The 22,455-nt window shown below is 40.4% G+C and overlaps 1 protein-coding gene across 12 annotated transcripts in view; it reads right to left on the bottom strand.

Moving 5' to 3' along the window:
* slc8a2b (solute carrier family 8 member 2b) overlaps positions 1-22,455 on the bottom strand; it is a 201,381-nt gene that overhangs the window by 100,129 nt on the left and 78,797 nt on the right. For 11 of the 12 annotated variants that reach the window (XM_040039710.1, XM_040039709.1, XM_040039716.1 and 8 more), the window contains one exon: positions 694-719. The exons of the other annotated variant lie outside the window; for it this stretch is intronic. The gene's annotated coding sequence lies outside the window, so the exon portion shown is untranslated. The remainder of the gene's footprint in view (positions 1-693; positions 720-22,455) is intronic. 12 annotated transcript variants of the gene reach the window in all.

Genomic DNA, 22,455 nt, shown 5'->3' with positions numbered 1-22,455 from the left:
AAGAGCTAAGTTAGTTCTAAGTTAGAAGAACAAGCAAACTGATCTGGAAAAGCTGCCGTTAGAAGCTGAAAGCTCCACTGCTGCTCCCATCCCTTTGTAGCCGACAGTGGATCGCTATAGTGGTCAATCCAGGCTTGTTTTGCTTGTAATCACTGCAAGTCTATGAGATTTCATTGAGATGGTCAGTTATCAGCACAATCCTGCTAAAGCCTTCCTGTGTATACCCTGCTTAAGCCTCTGGGGGTAAAAGCCACTGTTCTGGAGCCTTTAGTGCATATAGATAACTGATAATTGTCCTCTTATAATCTAACTATGAATGCAGATTTAAAAAAACAATAACAAGGACTTGCAGTTACTCAGACTACAAACAACAACTGGTGAAAAAACTCTTGACCTTTGCCTACAGATTACTGTAACCACCACCGACTTGCAAGAAAAAAGAATGAATTAAGACCAACATCGTTATTGTAGATCTGGTCTAACCTTATGTGTGGTGCATCAGACTATTATTCACAAGGCAATAAAGCAAACGGTCTCAACAATGTCTTGAAAACAGCGAGTATTTCTCAACCATAAAACTCTGTAACTCTGCGACATGGTATAGATGAGGTGGACCAGCATCAAATGTCTGTCCCCATCACTGCAATTCCCAGGAGAAAGGGGAAGAAAAGGTGGGAAGGAGAGCAAACTCACCACTAGTCTCAGGTGGTCCTGGCAGGCTGCAGAGAACGAGAGAGAAAGAAAAGCAGATGAGTTTGCGTTCACTTTTGATGTTTTCGTGAACATTTTGCAGCAAAGACCTAAACATCGATGGCTAAAAGCATCTTAACAACTCTGCACACTCCCACAGGCGCGCACCAAAAACACAAAAGCATGAATACGGAGTGCAGCATCCCACATCAGCTCAAGGACAGGAGGAGGGAGAGGGATTTACCACGAGAGACAGATGGAGGGAAAAATAAAGGGGGCATAGAGAGTGTTTAAGAAATAGGCAAGTAGTAATATAGGTCAGTCATGACATCTCATGTGTATAGGTGTCAGTTAATTAGGTGCATTATCATCTTCATGGATTATGAGCATAAACTTTAATACGCACACACTTCTGTGTGTGGTATGTGTGTGCAGTGTTTTTCTGCCACAGCAGCAGATGTTACAGGAGCAGAGGGACCAATGAAGAGAAGCAGGGTGAGACAGATGTATCCCTGAACTGATATATTAGGTTGATTTTTCATATATTTTCAGTTTTGGTAAACCTGAGTCCTCCACTGCAGATTAAAAAAGAGATTGCTTGCTGACTGGGGTGAAGAAATCATTTTTAACTTGTGATAACATTCTGGTTTTAAGAGAGTTTTACTGTCCCACAGTGGCAAACAAACAGGTGTCTCCACCCTTAAGTTATGGTTGGATTTTCCTCATGCTGGTAAGATAGGATAGGACTCATGCTCAACAGTGTGAGTTTTACCAGGAAAAACATAGTCTAACCTTTTAAATCACCAAGTCACTCATAAAAGTGTTGCCATGGTTACAACAAAAAGTCCTTAAAATGTCATGCAGATAATCTCTCCTTATCTATCCATCCATCTTCTGTCACTTCCTGTTTGCAGAGGCAGCCTTCTAAGCAGAGAAGCTCAAATCTCCTTCACCCCAGCCACCTCCTCGACGGGAACACTGAGTGATTCCTAGTCCAGCTGAGAGACAGATCCTTACAGCGAGTCCTGGGTCTGCCTCCCTGTAGGACACATACCTCACCCAGGAGACATTCAGGAGGAATCCTAGTCAGATGCCCGAACCTCCTCAACTGACTCCCTTTGATGTGGAGGAGTCACGGCTCTACTGTGGTTTCCTCCTTTATGGCTGAATCACTACAGGAGAGCCCAGACACCTTTTAGAGGAAACTAATTTCTGTCGCACTAATTCTAATTCCCACATTTCACACTGAGCTGTGAACCACTTCAGTGGGAGCTGAAGGTTACCAGCTGATAAAGTCAGCAGAAGCACATCCTCTACTGAAAGCAGAGGGGTGACCTTGCATACTTGGCTATGCATAGAAATTCTATCCACAAAAATCTGGAATGTGTCTGACGTGATGATGGGATGAAGGACCAGGTCTCACTATAACTGTGCAGGGACCGAATGGCTCATGACAACAGACCCCTGTAGCACTCCCGGTGGATCCCCAGAGGGTCCAAAACCATAAACCCTGGTTTGGCTGACACATTTTCCAATAGATAAATTCTAGAATCGCATTTCATAATAACAGATTTAATACATGGCTAAATGTATAAAATATATAAATGGATAAATAAATGGATATATGGATTAAGTAGCCTGACCACAGTTCCATTAAAATTCTGCTGGTGAAAATTCTGATGCTATAGATTATATTCACATTATTATTTTGCCTTTCTGAATAAAATTAAACACAGTTTCAAACCACAATGAATTATACCATGTAAACCCTTTAAAACTGGATTGGCAGTGTTTACTCAGAAACACTAGTTTCTTTTGTCTTTCAGACATCTGTTAAGTCTGTTTTTATCTTCTTCTAATCTACTATCATGTCTCTTCGTGGCAGTCACCCCCACCTGTACCTCCTTACACCTGCTGCATCACCCTTTGCTCACCTGATTCCACTGAAACCTCTCACCACTCCCTCTTTGCCAGGCTGACTTTGTGCTTTTAGTTCTCTCAGACTCTTTCTGCCTGCTCTGTTTGTTTGCCTCTACGGTTCTGGTAACTTTATACTCTAAGTAAAGCTTGTTTTTGTATCAAGATTGTGGGCTTTCTGAATTAAATTTGATTTCTTTTGTAGACATGCATATTTAAAACAAAATGTGCTGCATCCTTTTTCCACTGAGAGGGAATAAAAAATCTTTAATATTTGCTTCTCATAGTGTTTTTTTAAACCTAAATTCAAATTCTCTGTACTTATATCATGTATCAACTTAACACTGCATAACTGACTGATGACGAGAGGATAAAATATAACACACCGAGGTTCTTATTGATCAAATATCTTAATATTTGAGAAAAAAGATCTTTTTAGGCTTTTTTTGTTGTAGCCGGTCTAAAAATCTGAGGATCTGTCTGATTTGGGACACAATTAAAGACAGAGAGATTAAGCCCCACATCTTTCCTCCCACAGTCTTATCCTGTATTAAGAGGCAGATGGAGCTTTTTCTTTACTCTATCAATAGCTGTCTATCTGCTGAGAGGGGCGGCCGGTCTGAGATGGAAAGAAGGAGACGACTAACTGCTCTGCAAGTCAACACATGTGATGTAACTCAGCAGACTGAGAGGACAGACTACACGCTGAAAATCACACCTCTTTCCTGCGTTTGACCAGGTCTGAATGTACAATCAAAACACTTGATTGTGCTTGAAAACTAATTTAAACTTCATATTACATGACACAAACAAGACATCACGCAAACCAACCACCAAAGCAAAACCGGAAGGGAAGAAACAACCAATAACTAACAGGGAACAGGAAAGAAGAAAAGCCAGAGAGATGATTCATGGAGGGAGTTAGTGTGACAGATGACAATGATTCAAACAATAGGGTGAGATAGTGGCAGATGATCTGTGGTGGCGATATCTAAAGGGAGCAGACAAAAGAAGAAAAAGATCTGAATCCAAAACTTAAAACCAACCCTTGGACCATGACATGTTTACATGGCGGATATAAAATGGTTTGTACAACCTGTAAAGGTGTTGAAGTTGTGGCTTTGATAAAGCTAAGCTCTCCACAGTCCTCAGGTGTGTTTTGTAGGTGTAATAAAGGAGCGGTAACCTTGCATGTGACACTCATAAAAATTAGATTTTCTCCTCGCTCTCTGCTCAGAGAACAGCTGATGTAAAGGTCTCAGCTAAAGGTTGACTGCCAACACTTTCGTTACTGATGCATTTCATCGGGAGGAAAGATGCCATAGTTCACCACTCCAAAAGATCTTCGGAGCTGTCTCTCTAATCACAGTGCTCTTTAAACCAGCATGGCTCTCTTTTTCCCCTGTTACATGAGGTAAAGTGCAGTTATGCAGCACATCACCGCTCTTAGCTACTGACCCATCTGACAGCATTTCTAAAGGTTGAGTCAAACATGTTGAAAATGAAAAAGCCTTTAAAGTGTACAGAACAATTCATTTTCTCCAGTCAGGTTTTTCCACAATGGGGATAATAAGGCCAGTCCGTACCTATTTGACTGTCATGGCAATGAGAACCCTTTGTTTCAGGGTGTCCCTTAATAAAGTGACGATAGGCTGAAGCAGCTTCAAACAGACTCAAGTGTTTTGTTTTTGTGTTACTGCAGAGAGCATGACACAGGGGATGAGGAGTATCAGAAAAAATAAAGTAATTTTCTCAAGTATTTTCACAAAGGTCTCCCCCGTTTTAATGTGCCACAATTCAACTGTGAGCAATCTCCTCACAAAAAAGTTTTAAAAATGGACAGATGTCTTGGTCAGACCCTTAATTTTGGTGAAAGTCCAGCCAGTAAAACTGCGGTTTACTCACTGCTCACACTGTCTCAGAGATAAAAGGTGCAGGCATTTCCTTAATTGTGGCTGCTTTAAATACTGGAGCTTCAGACTTTCCAAACCAGCAGAGAGACTGTTCTCTATAAAATGGGATATAACATCCCCGGACCAACACTTTGAGTTTTGATGGCCATGTATATAAACATATCCACTTAGCCTTGACCTGCCTAAGTGGATACACTTTTTATCCCTCTGACGTAAAAGGCCGTGAGGCGGGCAGGCAGCTTGGAAACCCAAGTTTGTGAATATGATAACTCAAGAACCAGGCGACGCAGGAGGTTCAAATTGATACCAAAGGTGTACGAAAGATTTTGGACGAATTTGAATCCAAGACAATGACCTTTAAGGTCAGAGGTCAGGTTTTCTGACAATCTTGTGAATATTAGAACGTGAGAATAATGTGATGTAGGTCCCAAATGGTTGATTCTGTTCATCTGGTTGTAGCGTTTTCAATGGGAGAACGCTACATCCAGATAAACAGAATCAACCTTTTGGGGTTTACTTACCTGGATGATTGAGCATGCATCAAGCCAAGGTGATGCAGGATTTCTAAATTGATACCATAGGTTTATCTACTAGAAGGCTGAGGGGTAGCACTGGTAGCCATTAGTATTTTTTAGTGTCTCACAGTCTCCAGTCTTTGCATCTGTAATATCAGCTTAACAAACAGCAGAGATATCATGAATGTGCTGTGCAAACATGAGGAACATGTATGACATGTATGCATTATGAATGCAGATTTAATGAAGGGAAAGAAAGTAAGCTTCATATTTCATGTATTTAAAGGTAAAGATCAACATTTCTGAACTGTTTTGACTTACTTTGTTTCAAATGCAGTTTGATATTTAACGTATTTATTGCCATCAGCGTGCCAAAGTTGATGCCATTGGGCACAAACTCTATTATGCATCAGTAAAGAACATTGCAAGATGAGAATTAACTTTGTTAAGTCTTTATTACATAGTACACCATCTAAGAAAGGCTGTGAGTGGACAGTATAAATGCAAACTTAGTCCTCTGAAGTAGTCGTCAACATTTGGATTAATTGCTCCACCAGGTCGGTTATATTGAGACCTAGCTTGGCATATTTTTTAACCAAATTTTAAACTCTGGAGTCTCTCAGTGAGGGTTAGCAACAATGCTAACTGGGAAAACTACTTAGCATATTTCAGTCTAGCAGCTCTGAAGCTCAGCAATCCTTATATCTTTTTTTTTTTTCATAAATGGAAATGTAAAAAATAAATGCTGACGTTTTACAAGAGGCAGTGTGGACCTGTGTTTGATATAGCTGTCAGGCACTAATAGAGTCATAATTTACACTCACGACTGTACTTTTGAAAAGCGCCAGGCTAGCTGCTTCCTCATCGTTTCATTCCCAATGCCAAGCTTGGTTAGCCAACTGCTGGCAGCAGCAGCATCAATCTTCTAATCCAATTCTCCACAAGAGAGTCAAAAAGTGCATCAATCCCAAAAAACTTTTCTTAGCGGAAACATTCAGCTTTATAACCGAAACACAATTATTACATGAACTGTTTAAAAAAATTAAATCATGCTGCTCTTGCATGCAGTCATAATTGTTAACCTTCATCTATATTAGCAAGCAAGAAACCATCAAACCTTAATGAGAATTCACTTTATTCTCTAAATATGCTATTTATCTTTCTATATAAATGTCCGCCTTTCACCTAAACGTTTTATTGCCACAATCTAAGAAGTTGGAAAAAACAGTCTCCTGAATAAAATCTCCAGGGGAGGAAGCCAGAGCTCTCATCAGCACATTTACAGGGAGCCAGGTCACTGATTTACTGATTAGAAACAGCTGCAGTCTCTGTAGTTTTGAGGAGAGATGATCCGCTTTCACATTTATGAAACGTTGGCAGCTGAATAAAGAACATTAAGTCTTCCAGTGAGGGGTAATCCATCAATATGCTAGTACTGTGGCATGGCTGAAGCCTCCGAAACTATAATGACAGTGCAAAACTGAAAGCGTACAGAGACCTGCTGAGTCTTCAAAGATATTTTTGGTTCTAAGTAATTTGAATGAAATTTAAATAAGTGAATTAAAAAAGACCCCAGAGAATAAATACAGTTGTTTACTTGGGGGAGATATAAAAAATTAATGAGAAATAAAACTTGAAGAGAGGAAAAATATCCAATACAAATGTAAAATCTGCAAAAGCTTTGTTTCATTTGTTCTTTCCTGTATTCAAGAGGATAGAGAACAGCTTTAGAAGCACAGATATCTCCTTTCAGTTCTAAAATGGTATGTCCAGGTGACGCGTCAATGAGAACGAATCAAACATTTCCTGCATCCTGCTCCAACTTTTAAATTGGTGCCTTCATTTAAATGCAAATAGTTGCAACAAAGACGTAGATGGATGTATAAAAGCGTTATGCACACCTGTTAAAGAGCTTAAAGAATTTCAGCTCATGGCAGGATATGTATGCATACATACTGTAAATTGTCATAATGCAGCCGTTAAATGGATAAAGTATCTCCGTGAAAGCACCAAAGAGCTCTTGACACAATTCATTTGAAAACCTTCAGGCTGCAGGGTAAAGCACGGAGCGCTGCAGAGAAATGAAGGCTGCTCTCGCTGTTATGGTCCTGCACAGACGACGCAGCGCTGCAGCTCTGAGGCTTCTCATTTCTTCTATTCTGACAAGTCCATTGGCTGAGTCTCTTTATGAATTTGCTCGCCCTGCATCAGTCACAATGACCCCGGTTTGGCCCGTGGGTGCTAAATGTCAACAGCAATGACTCTGGTTGACACGAAGTGCTGAGAGTGAGTTCAAAGTGAGTGGAAGCCTTCAGAGATGAGTTCAGATACACTTTTGGTCCATCAATCACCAGCAGAGCAAAACATATCAGAAAAACGCCAAAACAAAACTCCAGGGACAGTGAGCAGCCACGAATAAAGACAAACTTACCAAAGCTCAAAAGGCAAACCCACAGAGGAACAAACTGCACATCTGAGTGAGAGTTACACATTCAGAGCGTGGATATTCTCCACCAGTCTGGTGAATCAAGCTGGCAGCTTTCTGCTCTATACTGAAAGACTTACCACAGTTAAGCAGTCCAGATGGTCATGCATAAACAACAGATCCTGATTTTAACAAAATCAGGATCTGTTGTGATTATGGACAGAATTACAAGTGTTGTCTTGCTGATGAGGTGGGACGACAGTGAGGGAGAAAAATTCTCTCATTGTGTGCAGAAAAAACCTGCAGGAAACTAAACATCCAGATCCACCAGGATTTATCCTGTCAAAACCAGTCCATTCAACACAAGGAATCGCCACGGTCAGTGAACACATTTAAAGAGTGCAGATTTTCCTGTAATGATGGAAACGCTACAGAGCCTGAGAACTGCATTCAGTAAAAACAAAAAATTATTTAAATCACCAACTTTATTAGAATTCCTCCCAAGACGGCCACAAATGTCTCTTAAAATAAAATAAAAAAACACTCTTTCTTCCTGGTAAAAGGTTTTTTTCCTTCTCACTGTCAGCAAACTGCTTGGTCACTGAGGGTCATCTGATTGTTGGGGTTTCCTCTGTATTATTGTAAGGTCTTTACCTTACAGTATTAAGCTGATTTGGCACTATATAAATAAAATCAAACCGAATTGAGTTAAATTAATTTGGACCACGTTCATCCATGTAGATTTTGAGATACTTCCAGGGAAAAAAAAGAAAACTTGTCCTTGTAGTTGTGAAAAGTTAGGAGATCACTAAGGATATAAGGTAATACCCCAAAGTATGAGACCATGAAGCTTGAATTTCGAGTTCCAATTTGTACCAGAGTTCCTGTAATAGCTGCTGAGATATTTAAGTCTGGACCAAAGTGGTAGAAAGACAGAGTGACCTGACATTGCTATCCTTAGAGAAATGCTGCCACTGGTGCTGAAAATAAGCTGCACCCATTTAAAGACCCATTTAAAATCCTTGACACCAGATTCTGAAGAAGGATCTTTATAATTCTTGAATTGCCAACACGAGTGAAACACCAGCAGAAGAAAAGAGTGTCTTAAATATTTGATTTTCCCCCAAATTCAACAATGAAAGAAATTACTGAAAAAGACTGGAGCTTTGTTGTTACCCTGCACTCTCTGCTCTTGCTCTTGACGAAGGCGGTCGCACTTTTCTCCTCCTCCTCTCCTCCTCTCCCTTAGCTTCCCTGCTTAGCCTCTTATGTCCTTGTCTAGTCTCGTGTTTTTTGTATTACTTTTCCCTGGAACATTCTCTCACAGTCTGTTCTCTAAAACCTAAAAGAGGAATTATGGATTTGATCAACTGGTCCCTAAATGCAATTGACACCCCTTTTTCAACGAGAAGTTTGGGCTCGGGTGAGCCTGAGTGCTGAAGATATCTACCTATTCGGAACCATGGTAACAGGGTTCTGGCTGATCGGAGCTGGCTTGGCCCTGACTTATTGAAGAATTAAGGAAGCGGAACCGGCTGTTCAAACCCCCACAAGGATGCCCGCTGGGATTGAAACAATGGGACGAGGTGTGAGTTTCTCAAAATGGGCTCATTGAGTGCAGCCCAGATAAGATCTTGGAGAGGCTACGGCTGCGGTGAATATTCAGAATAAGATCTCTGAGTGCAGACTGGATTACATCTTGGAAGGGCTCGCTCGGAATAACATCTCTCAGCGCAAATTGGATGACATCTCGGGGAGGCACACTGTTGTGAGTTCTCAGAATCGGCTCTTTGAGCACAAGAATGACAACATCACAGAACGCAAGTATGGCAAAGCTCGCGGCTCGCCAACGGGAGATTGAGAGACCAGTGTTGGACTTTGAAATTCATATGAGCTGTTCGCACTAAAGTAAAAAGCACCATCACTTCATGCGGATACCCTTTTGGCGCCAGCTGTGGTCGCAATGCTGGAGCCGAACAACAACACCCTGATAACGACTGTGTTTAGACTGTTCTTCCCACTCCATGCAAGGCCACCTGGGTTGGCTGGAAGACTGTTTGCTGTCCTCCCAGGAGCCCAGCATGAGTAGAGGTCTCTTTTTTTTTTCCTCTTGTACTTTCCCATTGTAGTGTACATTTCAGTGTTTTTTTTTCTGTAACGCTGCCGATCTCCGACCTGTATCCCCATGTGATGTCTGTGTTGTGTGTGTAAGGTCGGTGGGAGTCCTATTTCACTGCAGGGCAACCTGCACGTGGCGAATAAAGCCTTGATTGATTGATTGTTTGATTTGAATGTTTTAAGTCGGAAAATTTTGCTCCTCTGACTTTACCACAGCTTAAGTGCAACAGAGCTCTTTTTAAAACCCCACTGCTCATCATTCATTCAGAGAATACTTGAACTTCTTTACACTAAAAAAGAGGAAACTTGGGATGTTTTTAATGGGTGTGCTTACTGCTGCACTTGTGGACTATAGGGAATCCAACAGCTGTAGAACATGCCCAACGTTGTGGTATTTAATATAGTGATATGCAACAGGTGTTTGGTACAGCTGCTATGAAACACATCTGGAGAGGATTTAAACTTTTCATTTTACTAATTTGGCTTCAGCAAAAACCTCTTTGCAGTAAAAAAAAAAAAGATCTGAACCACATCGAGACTGATAGCTGTCATCTGATAGTGATACTGATAGTGGAGATGACAAATCTTCAGCGGTGACATCATCATCAATCAGGTCAACAGGAGCAAAATCTCACAGGAATGTTTCCAAGATTTTGTTAATGACACAGAGACCTGAGGCTGCGTATTTAGCATTGCTGTTCCTAATAATCAAGTTTGGAAGTTTCAGAGTGCAACAGCCTGGTGTGTAAGCCTCAGACCTAATTTACAACTTTCTACAATTTAAGAAGCTCTCTGGTCTCTCATAATGGGATAATAATACGTTATTTGTTCTTCCTTGAGCTGAATATGTTGCCCAGCACTTCAGGAGTCTCTCATGCGTCCCTCCTCTCAGCCTCCACCAGATTTTCCAGTAAGTCTCAAAAGTGTCCATCAGCCATCTGCCTCCTCTGTTGCACCAACGCCAGCATCTGCACTCCTTGCATTCGCTTACTATCTCCTACCTTCATCTGAGACTCAGCTCTCGATGTTGCCACTTTCTGTGTCCAACCATCAGTAAAAACTAATTTCGCATTTTCACATTAAAAACAACAACAACTCTCTTCTGCCAAATTCTCTCTCCTCATTTCACAAACTGGCTCAAAGCCCCATGTCTGCTAACGTTCCCCAGTGAAGAATGACTGATAAGTGCTTCTGTCAAATGCAATCCAACATTATTATTGGATGTGAAACAGAAAAGCCCTTCAGTGTCCAAAAACCTCCGTAACCTCTGCAGTTGTACTGCACTACACTTTAGGACGGCCGTCTGTAAGAAGCCGATTAGAAATGACACAAACTTCAACTCCCATTAGTCTTATCTACGCACCACACAAACACTTACATCAACATACAACATGCACAGTGCAAACCGGAAGCATTCCAACAATGCATGGAAAATGGAGCTTTAAAAAAAGGGAAAGAGTTCTTCCTTTCAAAATAAAATAAGGTAGGCAATAGTTTTTGGATTTTTAAAAAAAATAATACTCCAACTAAACTTTTTGGTTTCAAAAAACTTGGTTCCTGTCTGCATCCTTCTTGGGACTACAAAAAAGCCTCTCTTTCATCTCTAAGAGCTCTAATTTCCTGTTAAGCAGGAAGCCAATTTTCCAAATCAGTGCCTCTGTAGACACTAAACGAACAAACTTGTAACAAAAACTGTTCGTTGGAGTGAAAGAGGTGAGGGCACAGACTATATCAGCACAGCTTTTCTGTGCTTTAAAAATCAGTAAGTGGAGAGGTACAAATAATACAGAACCTCTTTATGGACTTTAAAGCAGTTTCAGTCTATTTGTGTGCGAGCAGATTGACATAGAGATCTTGCCTGATTGAAGGAGCTTAAGCAGCCAATGCTCTGAAGAGGTGATGGCAGCTCTCACCTATGGGAGATTTTATAGTAATGTGACAGACTTGGAGAATGCATAGAAACGAGCACTGAAATGGATAAGGGCAGAAGTGAAGAGAAATAACACAAGGACGAGTTTTGATGCATCGTAAACACTTCTTTCACACGCTGAAGTAAAATAAGAAGTAAAACCATGGAAACTAATGGAGACAGGGGTAGAGAGTAGGCACGGGAAATTAAGGAAACTGCAAAGACAAAAATACCACGACTATGAGAACGACTAAGAGGGTGGAAAGAAATTACACAACATGGTTTTTTGTTTGTGTACATTTTATGTATATTCTATCTGTAGACATGCACTTGACATTAAAGCTTAGAGTTTATTTTATGTTATTTTGCAGATCACTTAAGTTACAGCTTTTGGACCCCAGGAGGTCCCAAAACCACCCTTTGAGAACCACTTTTCTAAACATCCCAGTGTTAGTCGAGTCAGCGTGCTCACTTCACTGACTTTAAGTTACTATGTGCTCTCACGCTTCATGTTCTCACACTCACATCCTCTCCATCTTTAACTGATGTAACTGAAACATGAGGAGTAGGAAAAACAAGCCCTGATGTAAACTTTGACTTTAGCAAACACAAAACATAAAGAGTGGAACAGCTTTCAGCCCCTTAATGTGACTAATGTCACATAATCTGCAGAGTAAATGCTAACAGCATTATTAGAGTTAGAGGAAAACACACTTTTTAAGCCTTTAAGGAGGTCGTCTGAAACTACTGCAAACATTTGAATATCATTGTAGCTGTTTGCTTTTTTTATGCAACATCGTCATATAACAATGCAAAGCTGCTCACTCCTCAGCTGTCTACAATAATTCCTCCCAATCTTAAATTATACAATTTAATCTTCACGTCCTTCTCCTTCACTATGCAGGAATTACTGCGTGCTAAATCACTCGTTAGTCGTGACGTTGAGGAGTGAAGAGCTGGAGGCAAACGTCGCGCTACGATGAATTCACTCAGGGCGGGATGAGAGCGTAAACCCACATTTTTGATTCCAAGCAACGAGCAAGAACCTTTCTGCTCTGGAGACTAATTTCTTCCTTTTCACATTATTGCATCCAAACACTCCCACACTCTTCCTCTCCCTCATTTCCTCCTTATTGTGCTCAGCTTTAATCAGCCTCTTTCATGCTCTCGTCTAATTATTTGGTGTTTATGTATTCATACGATGTGTTTGCTTTTTACGCTCTCTGTTTTGACATCATAGTTGGAGACACAATGACCTCCTGTCCCTCTGTCCTGATTATGGTCCAGTTATTTATTATTTTTGCTTGACCTCTCTGTTGCCCATAATTACACGCTGCGGGTGTGACTTTGTACTGATGCTTTCTTCTTCTTTCACTGTTCAGCTCGAAACTACTCAAACTCTTGTCCCTTGATCTTCTTAGTTTGTTCTCTTCCTCTAATTTGTGTTGTTTCTAAAAGTTTGCATCCCTTCATTAAGCACGATAAATTTACTGTAGTAAAAAGATCAGTGGATTATGAAAGGTTCAGCTGGGAAGCATCAAATTCTTCATTTCTGCTACTTTAATCAAAACTTTAATAAACCCTCGAAATGAACTGGGAAAAATATTCGATCAGTCCTGTCCAGGAAGACTTTTACATTCAGATTTCTTCAGGGATTCCTTTTGATGTCATTTCCACAGGTTTATTGGCCTCCCTCTGAAACATTTTACTTTACTTCTGGCAGTAAATTGTAACATTAGGAGGTGTGTTAGACATTAGGAGGAAGAAACAGAGAAAAATATGATAAAAAGAACCAAAAACAATAAAATAACTTATTTTTTCTTTTACAAACTAATCAAGTTGGTGAAATACGAAGTCTTTACGAAGTATAGACTCTAATTGGACTGTTTGGTATATCACTGTGCAACTTCAGGACCTTCTTGGTTAAATCTAATTCAGATGACTCACAGCAGGTGAAAGTAGACGGAGTTACAGTAGTCCAGTCTGGGTGTGATGAATGCCACACATTAGTCACATTAGTGACACATTAGCATTAAATCTGATGAATCGCTATTCTTATTGAAAAACTGAAAGAAGCACAAGTTAGGTGATAATGGTTATGGACAGAGGTTTGCTGATCTGATGCAGTCTCATTGATGGAATAATGAATGAACACATAAAGTGATGCACCAATAGGTAGGTGGACGCAAATGGCAAATCGTGTATAAAAAAAAAAACTATTATTGCTGAAAAGTTCATGCAATAGTTTTGTTCGACCCCACCGACACTCTGGGGTTTTGTCAGCTGTTTTAGATTTAATAATTTGTGGTGGCACACAGAGCCAATATTAAGAAAATGCATCAACAGCCAAACATTTCTGGATCAAAACAAATTAGAGGTGTGCGGAACAAAGTATGAACCGACACGGGTAATGAACAAATAAATTATTTGAAATGTTGAGATCCTGCACGTCGAGCTGCCCTTATTATTCCTCTTATGTTTCCAAAGGAAACGCAGAAGTAGTGTAGCTGGTGTATCTGCCTTCAGCCTGTCTTTCCTTTCTTCATCTAAACACACAAACACTCTCCTGAATAATTCACACCCACTACCTCCTCTCCCACACTAATCTGTCGCCTCCTCCGCGTCTCTGTGGCCCGTGTCTACATGATTTGTGGATGTATGTGTTTGTGAGTTAAACTGCATCAGTGTGAGCGTGGTGTGTAGGTCTGTGTGGGCATGTATTCTGTGTGCTCTGTGGTTTTGTTTACGGGTTTGTGCAGCAGCAGGCGAGCAAGCGCACACAAACACAGACACACACAGACACACACAGACAACAGCGTTTTAACTTACAAGTAGCTCAGCTCTGTAGAAAGCCACCCACTTCTGCTCAGGACTCAAACCACAGCAGCGTGATGAACAACACCGAGTTGTTGGAGTGAAGGAAAGTGAAGGAAAACTCTCCCCGAGTCCTGCTGGGCACAGCGGCTTTTCTTACACTGGCGACTGCAGCATGAGCTGCTGTAATATTTTCACATAAATGAGTGTCCAATCTGAGCCACAGAAAATTCATCTCCACTTTGATTAATCACTAAAGTTCAGTTGCAAAACTGGAAAACATTTGCCAGCTCCATTTGTTTAAAGATTCAAGTCATAATAACTAATAAACCAAGAAATGTCTGTTTATCCATCCTTTGTGTACGTGTTGTAAACCTAGAAGTCATGAATGATAACTGAGGTGGCCAAAGTTTGGGTTCCTGCCTGCTTCACCTCATCTGTGCCGTTTGACAGTGTTTGTGCAGTTGGTACCTTCTGTAACATTTTAATGCAATTATCTAACAACTAATATGGCCGACTGTGCAGTTAACTGTCGAAAAAGTCTGTGGCAGCTTTTACTTGCATTTATTAGCAGGTATCTGCACCTGTACCAAACACATATATGGACTGTCTATGTATGCATCTTGCTAACAAACTTGCTAGTCTTAGCTAAAATGGTAACCCTTGACTATAAAGGGCCCAGAACCGATCACAGCGGACTGATATCTGTATCTCTTATGCATGATCTAGGACTCTGCCTCCTGAGCGTCTGGATCCTTTGACCTGCAATCGATGAACCAACTCTGTGTGACTCTGCAATGTTGACAACCACCACAAACAAAAGCTGTAAAACAATCATGGCTTTAAGTTTTACAGCCTACACGTAACAGGAAGACATAGCAGAACTCTTGCATTTGACTGCTTTAGCCTTGGTAGGGTGTATGCATTAACAGTCAGGCATTACTGTAACAGTGAAGTCTTCAACGCCACTAAAAAGTGAAGCACAAACTATTCAAAGAAGTCTTTCTTAATATCTGAAAGATAATTTAGAAAACTATAATTTGCGTGCAGGACGTGGGGCTTTTTAGTGCTTCAGTCAGGGCCCGTGGTCATGACTGAGAGGAGAAAATGTCTCATTTAAAAGGGATTAGACACAAACGAGATGGAGGATGAGTTTTTATTGGCTGTCTGAGCGTCTTAATGGTGGGTACAATGATGACCCACGGCGACACAGCCCAGAGGCAGATGGAAGAAAAATGTACCGAGTACTGCAAATAACTTTGTGGGTTTTTTAAATGCTGCAAAAGTCTTTGTTTGAATCAAAGAAGTGGGATCGGTTGACGGGATGACAGAAAACTCAGCAGAGCTGCATAATGTGCCACACTGATGTGAAAGTAGCTGGTTAAAGTGAGAAGCTGTTAAGACTCACTGCTCCTCCTCCTGCTTTATGTTAATGATTTAATATACTGGAAGTAGTGCGGTGTGCACGGAAAAGTGACAGGCCGTGACAGTTTAGGCAGATTAATAGACGTAATTCCTCCTGTGACAGCAGAACGTGAGATTCGAGTCACACCTTGTAAAAAAAACAGTCAAAAATGTTAACTTCAACACTTCCAGCTGACAATTCTGACACTGACGTCATTAGGTGCACAAATCAAACACACCCCAGAATAAGCAACAGCAACAAATTCTCTAGTTGTACATACTAAAATGATGGAGGTCGCTTTTGAGTTTGAAATGTGAAGCCAGTGCAAAAGTGGGTTTATTTTAAATGGCCAAGTGGACGACAATCAAGTGGACCAGTATGTTAGTAACGAAAATAAATCTTTTCTGCATTTTTTTGGCCTTCAGACAATAATTTTTGGCAAATATTGAGTCTGCAAATCTCTGTCAGACTGTTTATTCCTCCAAAGGAGTGTTTCAGACCCAACAGCACTATGACACTATTTCAGTTGTTTTCTGTGTATTATACATTGTATCTCGTTGCTCTATTGTGGAAGGAAAAACTTCTGGCAGAAGGAAAAATGATCAGCTGATTAGAGCATCTGTGTGTGATTAAATGGAATTAAAAAGCTTTAAGTTAACAAACAATCATTACACAAATTTAGAAAAAAAAAACTGTTTTAAAGGAAGTTGTTGCAGTACAAAGAAAAAAGAAACATGGTGTGACCGGGTAACCTACAATTTGATTTAAAAGACGAGTTAGTAAATAAACTTTGCGTTCATTAATGATCTCCGATGAGACTACGAGATTCGTTTTTTGCTAGAGGTGATAAAAGGAAGTGACAGCTTGGGAAATCTGAAGGAAAGCTGCTGAGGATGTGGAAAGATCAGGATTGTTATGGAAGAGAGAAAAGGGATTTAGCAGGAGCTGGTTTGCTGGGCAGATTTGTTACATCAGCACTTTCATTCTCACCAGGAAAAGCAGAGGAAAACATCGTAAAACTGGGAGTGCTGAAACAAGAGTGGAAGATGAAAAGGGCTGATGATTCGCTGCAGTTTATATTCTCAGATTAAAATCCCTAAAATACCACTGTTGTGTAGTACAATCATTATAAATGCTACTAGCAGCAGAAACAGAGATGGAAAAAAGACAAACTGAATAAAACCACACATCTGTCCCTTATCACGTTATAATTCACGTTAAATTTTTTTTTGCCTTTTGCAAAATGCTCATGGAATTCAATAAAGTTCAAGATGAAGTGACTTTATGGCTACTGAAATAATACTGAATGATGGAATTAGGATATTTATGCAAAGTAGCTTGTTTCGCTTGTTTAATATATTCCTGTTGACAGCAATTTTACCGAGGAAACCAAACGGTGGCTCTCACATTAGGCAATCAGAACGCAGGGATTATGTAAAACAAAAAGGTTAAATGTTAAAAAGGCGAGGAAAGGCTCAGAATAAGTACAGCTTTGAGCCAGATCAGTACAGTATGACAACAGTTTGGATTATGAAAGAACAAAAAGCTCCTTGAGCTCTGATCCTGTAATCCATCGCTTCTCTCGCTCGCTCAACAAAATATCACATCTCGCCCTTCTTCTCAACAGAAACATGTTAAGTCTCCTGATTTATGCTAATGTGAATGTGCTGTTTTTGGATAGACCTCAAGGAGAATGTTAGACTGGCTCTAACAGGTGACTGCATGGATTCATTGTTGGTAAAGTGTACATTAATAAAATGTGATTTTCTTGTGTTTACAAAGTGGTATACAGATGCAGCAACAGCATCTCAGGCTGACCTAATAACAGACTTCCTGCAGTCCCTCTGAGGTGAGATGGAAGCTACTGGAATCAGTAGAAATGCATCACTGTTTTGTATCTTTAGTTTCTACATCACCATATAAAGTTATCCCTGATCTAATCAGAGGGATTTATTGTTCCCTAAATGTTTTTGTGCACAACAAATACTCTCCATTACTTTTACAATTAAAGTCCCATTTCTGTTCTCAGTTAGCAGCAGTGGGTCGTAGTTTAAAGCTCACAGTCTGCACTGGGAGGAGGCTGGTGTGGTGGTGGTGTAAATCAAATCTTGCACTTTTATCCAGGAGACTGAGGTGATTTTAAAACCACTTGATGAATCACCCAAACTGATTCAAGACGAAAATACATTCACCTTAAAGTGTTTTTGGAATGGAGTTTGGATATATGGGGGTAGCCTGATATTTATGTCATGTGTCACAAATACAATAAACCACGGTCATGACTTCTGGCATAAATAAAAGAACATGCACGGTAATGTTATTTTAATAAAAGAGGTCTGATATTGTGCTGTGCATAAATGTCCTTGTTAAATTTTGTCACTGCTTGTACAACTGAACGAGTCTGTATTGCAGGCTCTCGAACTCCAGTCCTCGAGGGTCGGTGTCCTGAAACTTTTCCATGTGTCCCTGTTGCAACACACCTGAATAAAATTAGTAGGTCATTAGCAAGGCTCTGCAGAACTTGACTGCATGCTGAGATGACAACACCTAACCCTACTCAAGTAACTTTAGGTAAATCTAAGTGTTTGGAAAAATACTTCTAAAAGTACTTTTATTGCACCATGTTCATTCACTCATGAGCTGCTGTAACATGAATCAAATGGCTGAATTGCCACCTCAGCATGCAGTCAAATCTATAGAACCTTGCTAATGACCTACTAATTGTATTAAGGTGTGTTGCAACAGGGGCGCATTAAAAAGGACTGGAGTTCGATACCCCTGCTGTATTGTATTACCGGATCTATTTTAAACTTGCATACGAATAGTTACACTTGTACTGTACACTCAACTCATCTACATCAGACATTTTTCTTCTGTCATCTTTACATGTATCCCCTCTGATTAACAATCACTTCAATCACACCAGGTGGTATTTTTAGAATGAAAAGAATTATTTCTAGATGTATTTTCAGAACAGAGCCTCACACATACAAACAGGACTCTGGGCTCAGTCCTGTGAAAAACTAAGTAAACCTCGTGATTCAGTAGCTTGTAGAACCACCTTTAGCTCCAATAACCTGAAAGTTATACCAAATCCTAACCTTTCCACTCCCATGTTGGACAGTTAGTGTAAAGTGTTTGTGTATGCTGTTTTTGATTTTCACCAAATGCGGTGTTGTGCACTGCCCAACATCCCCGCCCGGGTCTTGTCTGTCCAGAAGCCTTGTTGTTTGTTTTAATGCAGCTTTGCAAACCTGCTGCCATGTTCTTTGTAGAGAGAAGAGACTTTCTCCTGGAAATCCTTTCGAATGAGACACATTTTTTCTAATTGTACTGTTATGAAGTTTAACATTTAACAAAACTGGGGCCTGGAGAGTCTTAGATGCAGCTCTTGGGGTTTCTTGCATTTTCTCTGAGCACTGCACAGTTTGACTCTGGGGTAAATGTGCTGGGACTGTAACTGCACTTGCTCATGTGTTTCTGACAGGAACAATACCAGCTGAACTGAGGCGTAAAGCCACAGCAGTGACTTACCTGATGTACCAAAGAAATTGCAAAAACCATTTAGAAAGCATACTGAACCATATCAGAATGAGTCTCATCTCATCCTGCAGATTTCATGCCAATATCTTATTCAGACAAGATTTACTCGTCACACAGCGAAGCAGGTTTTTCAAATTACCCTCCCACATTTCTCTAATCACGGCACTTTCACTATAAAACAGGAACAAGAAGCAGCCAAGCAAGAGAAAAGAAAATTGCAATAATTAACATTATTCATCTGCATGACTTAAACTGTGTTCTCATTATTGATCTGTGCGGTCTTTGGGGTAATTTCCTCTGCTGTTCATTCTTAATCTGAAAGGCATACATGTACATTACTTGTGGAATGTTTTGACCTCATGATAGTGCACACTGATGTAATAATAAAACAACATTAGCACTTAAAGCATGCCATGACATAGATCATTCGTCATTCTACTACTGTTACACGCCTGAATATATGTGCAACAACTGACATTTACAAGACATATGAGCTGATTCTGTCCCTGTTATGCAAGGCATGTTCATACAACAAGGACCATCAGTCTGTGTCAACAGATCTGGGAGGAGCCAACCTTCATGCCGAGAATGACTGCTGGTGAGAGAGTTGGCCAAAAAGCATTGTTCAGCAGTCAGAACCATGGCTGGGACCATGCTGGTCTTTTTCTTTGTCCTTCAAGAGGCTGAGAGTCTTTCCCAGAGTCTCGCTGTCAATGTAAACTTCAACCATAACATCCTCAAAGCATTTAAGGAAGAAAAGAGCAATCCAGTGGCACAATGGGTGCTCCATCACAACGTGTCTGCTTGTTGAAAACCATTGGTACCCTTTATCTGTCCTATTTGCCAGATATGTCTGTGTTTGACTTCATTTTCTTTCCGAAAAGTCAATTCAAGATGACGAAAAGATGATGAAAAGATGATGAAAAGATGCCTTTTTGGCACAGTGGAGGAGTTCGAATGATTTTAAAATGGTCAATGGTCCTTGATGTTCTTAAAGAACAGGACGCCTAAGGTGTGGGAGTGGGAGTGGGAGAGGTCGATTTCTGCACAGGGAGTCTACTTTGAGGAGATACTAATCAAATTTAATTCAAGTACATTTTCAAAGGCAGAGTCCTTTTCATCACACCTCAAACAGATAATGTATAATAAATGACAGAAAGCTGCTGAATAGAAGATAATATAACCCTGAGGCCAAACATTCATAAGGAGCAATAAATGCTTTTTGTTGGAGAAGTCGTGACCTGTGGGAGTTTGGGCTTCTGTCACTTAGTGCCTAATTTGGTAATTCTTGGTGTTCTTGCATCCTGGTTGATTTTACGTCCGCCCTCCCCTTTGTTCTTTTTCCTGCTGTTATCTGCACTGCCTGTTCCTAATTACTCTCTTACAACAATACCGATAATCCTGTTTTTCTCCATTTCACTTGCCATGTTGTTGTGTTTGTCCAAGTTGTCGGTAGTTTCTTGTGCTCCTGTTATTTCTCGACTTTGTGGTATTGTAACATTTTTCTTGTGTTTTTCATCGTGTATGACTTTTGCATTGTCTAAGTTTTTACCCATTGTCTGCTTCACTTCTAAATTCATGGCCACATGACTGAACACTCATGTATGACATCAGCCATTGAAGTTTCGAATCTTGGATTGTTATTTGAGTCTATTATTTGGGTTGTCTGCTCACTTGAGTTATTACAGAATGTGTGTGTGACAGACCAATCTTACTTGGAATATGGAATTAAGGTAATACTTTCAGTTTATAGTGGTATCACTTAAAAAAGAAAAGATGGTGTTATGGGTGAAAGATTCCTGCAGAGAAATCTGCTTGTGGTATAAGACAGCGGTCCCCAAGCCCTGGGCCACGGACCAGTACCGGTCCGTGAGTCGTTTGGTACTGGGCCGCGAGAGTTGAGGCTCGGGCATGAAATTCATGGTTTTTAGGGTTTTTATCGGTTTATTTATTTTTTTATCGTTTTTATCATTAACTCTGTTTCCCTGGGTCTTTTCCCATGTGTTATGAATAAATCTTCTTTTTTTGGTACCGGTACTGGTTTTATTTTGTTGTATTTATCTGTGACACCTTAAAGGCTGGTCCGTGAAAATATTGTCGGGCATAAACTGGTCCGAGACGCGAAAAAGGTTGGGGACCACTATAAGACACACATTGTACTACATTTCCCAAGTAACTTGAATCATAATGTGTGATAAAACAAATTCTACTGAACCATTTTCTCTCATCACTTCCTGGAAAAGATTTCCAGTACTATGAACATGGATTAGGATGACAACGCTGAGTGGGAACCTTATACTGCATATTCTGTTGGGAATATGACGTACAGTAAAACCAACTTTACTGGAAATCCCTTTGAAAACATGCTGGTGGGAAAGAAAATGTGTTCCCAGCAACATATAGGTTTGTGACCATGTCAGTTCATTTCACATGAACTCCATATGAACACACACTGCATTAGGTGAAAACCACATAGGCTGCTGTGGTGCAGGAGAACGGGAGGTGTAATAATGCCCGGCTGGTCCCTCGACTACTGAGCTACATCCCACCAAAGGATTTCATTTCATATCTCGCTAACAGCTATAATCAGAGAAAATGAAGTGTTTCCTATTGAATGTTCAAGTATCATCGTGTAAGCCCCATCCTGTTACAGGGAACAAGACTTGAATTTCCAGTAGGTGTAAAAATAAAAGGCAATTCAGGAAATGATTCAGGCCATTGATCAGGGTGTAGGTGGGTGAGCATTTAATACTCAATTTCTCTATTTCCAAAAGAAAAAAAAATATTTGCTGCATTTTTTGTGAAAGGATCATTTTTCTGCTGTGGCTCTTCCATGTTTTTACACGCAACATGCATCTCTAAGAAGGCTCCTTCACATTTAAGGTCACAAAATTAAACGAAACTACAGAATGTAAAGTCAGAAATGTTATGTTGTTTACTGTGGACAAAACTCCAAAACACAAACTGAACAACGTAGTGTTTGCTGTACAGTGTAGCGAGGAATGCTCAGGCCTCTGCATCGGAGAGACCAAACAGCCACTTCATAAATGCATGGCACAACATAGAAGAGCCACTTCCACAGGACAAGACTCGGCTGTTCCTCTGCAACTAAAGGACAAAGGTCACTCTTTCGAGGAAGCCAATGTTCACATGTTGGACAGAGAAGAGCTCACCCAAAACCTTGGCTGATTGTGACCTACACCTAC

This window comes from Simochromis diagramma, unplaced genomic scaffold, assembly GCF_900408965.1.
Source record: "Simochromis diagramma unplaced genomic scaffold, fSimDia1.1 OVJJ01000031.1, whole genome shotgun sequence".
NCBI lineage: Eukaryota > Metazoa > Chordata > Actinopteri > Cichliformes > Cichlidae > Simochromis > Simochromis diagramma.
The sequence above is the reverse complement of the archived record's forward strand: the minus strand, read 5'-3'. Positions and strand labels throughout refer to the sequence as shown.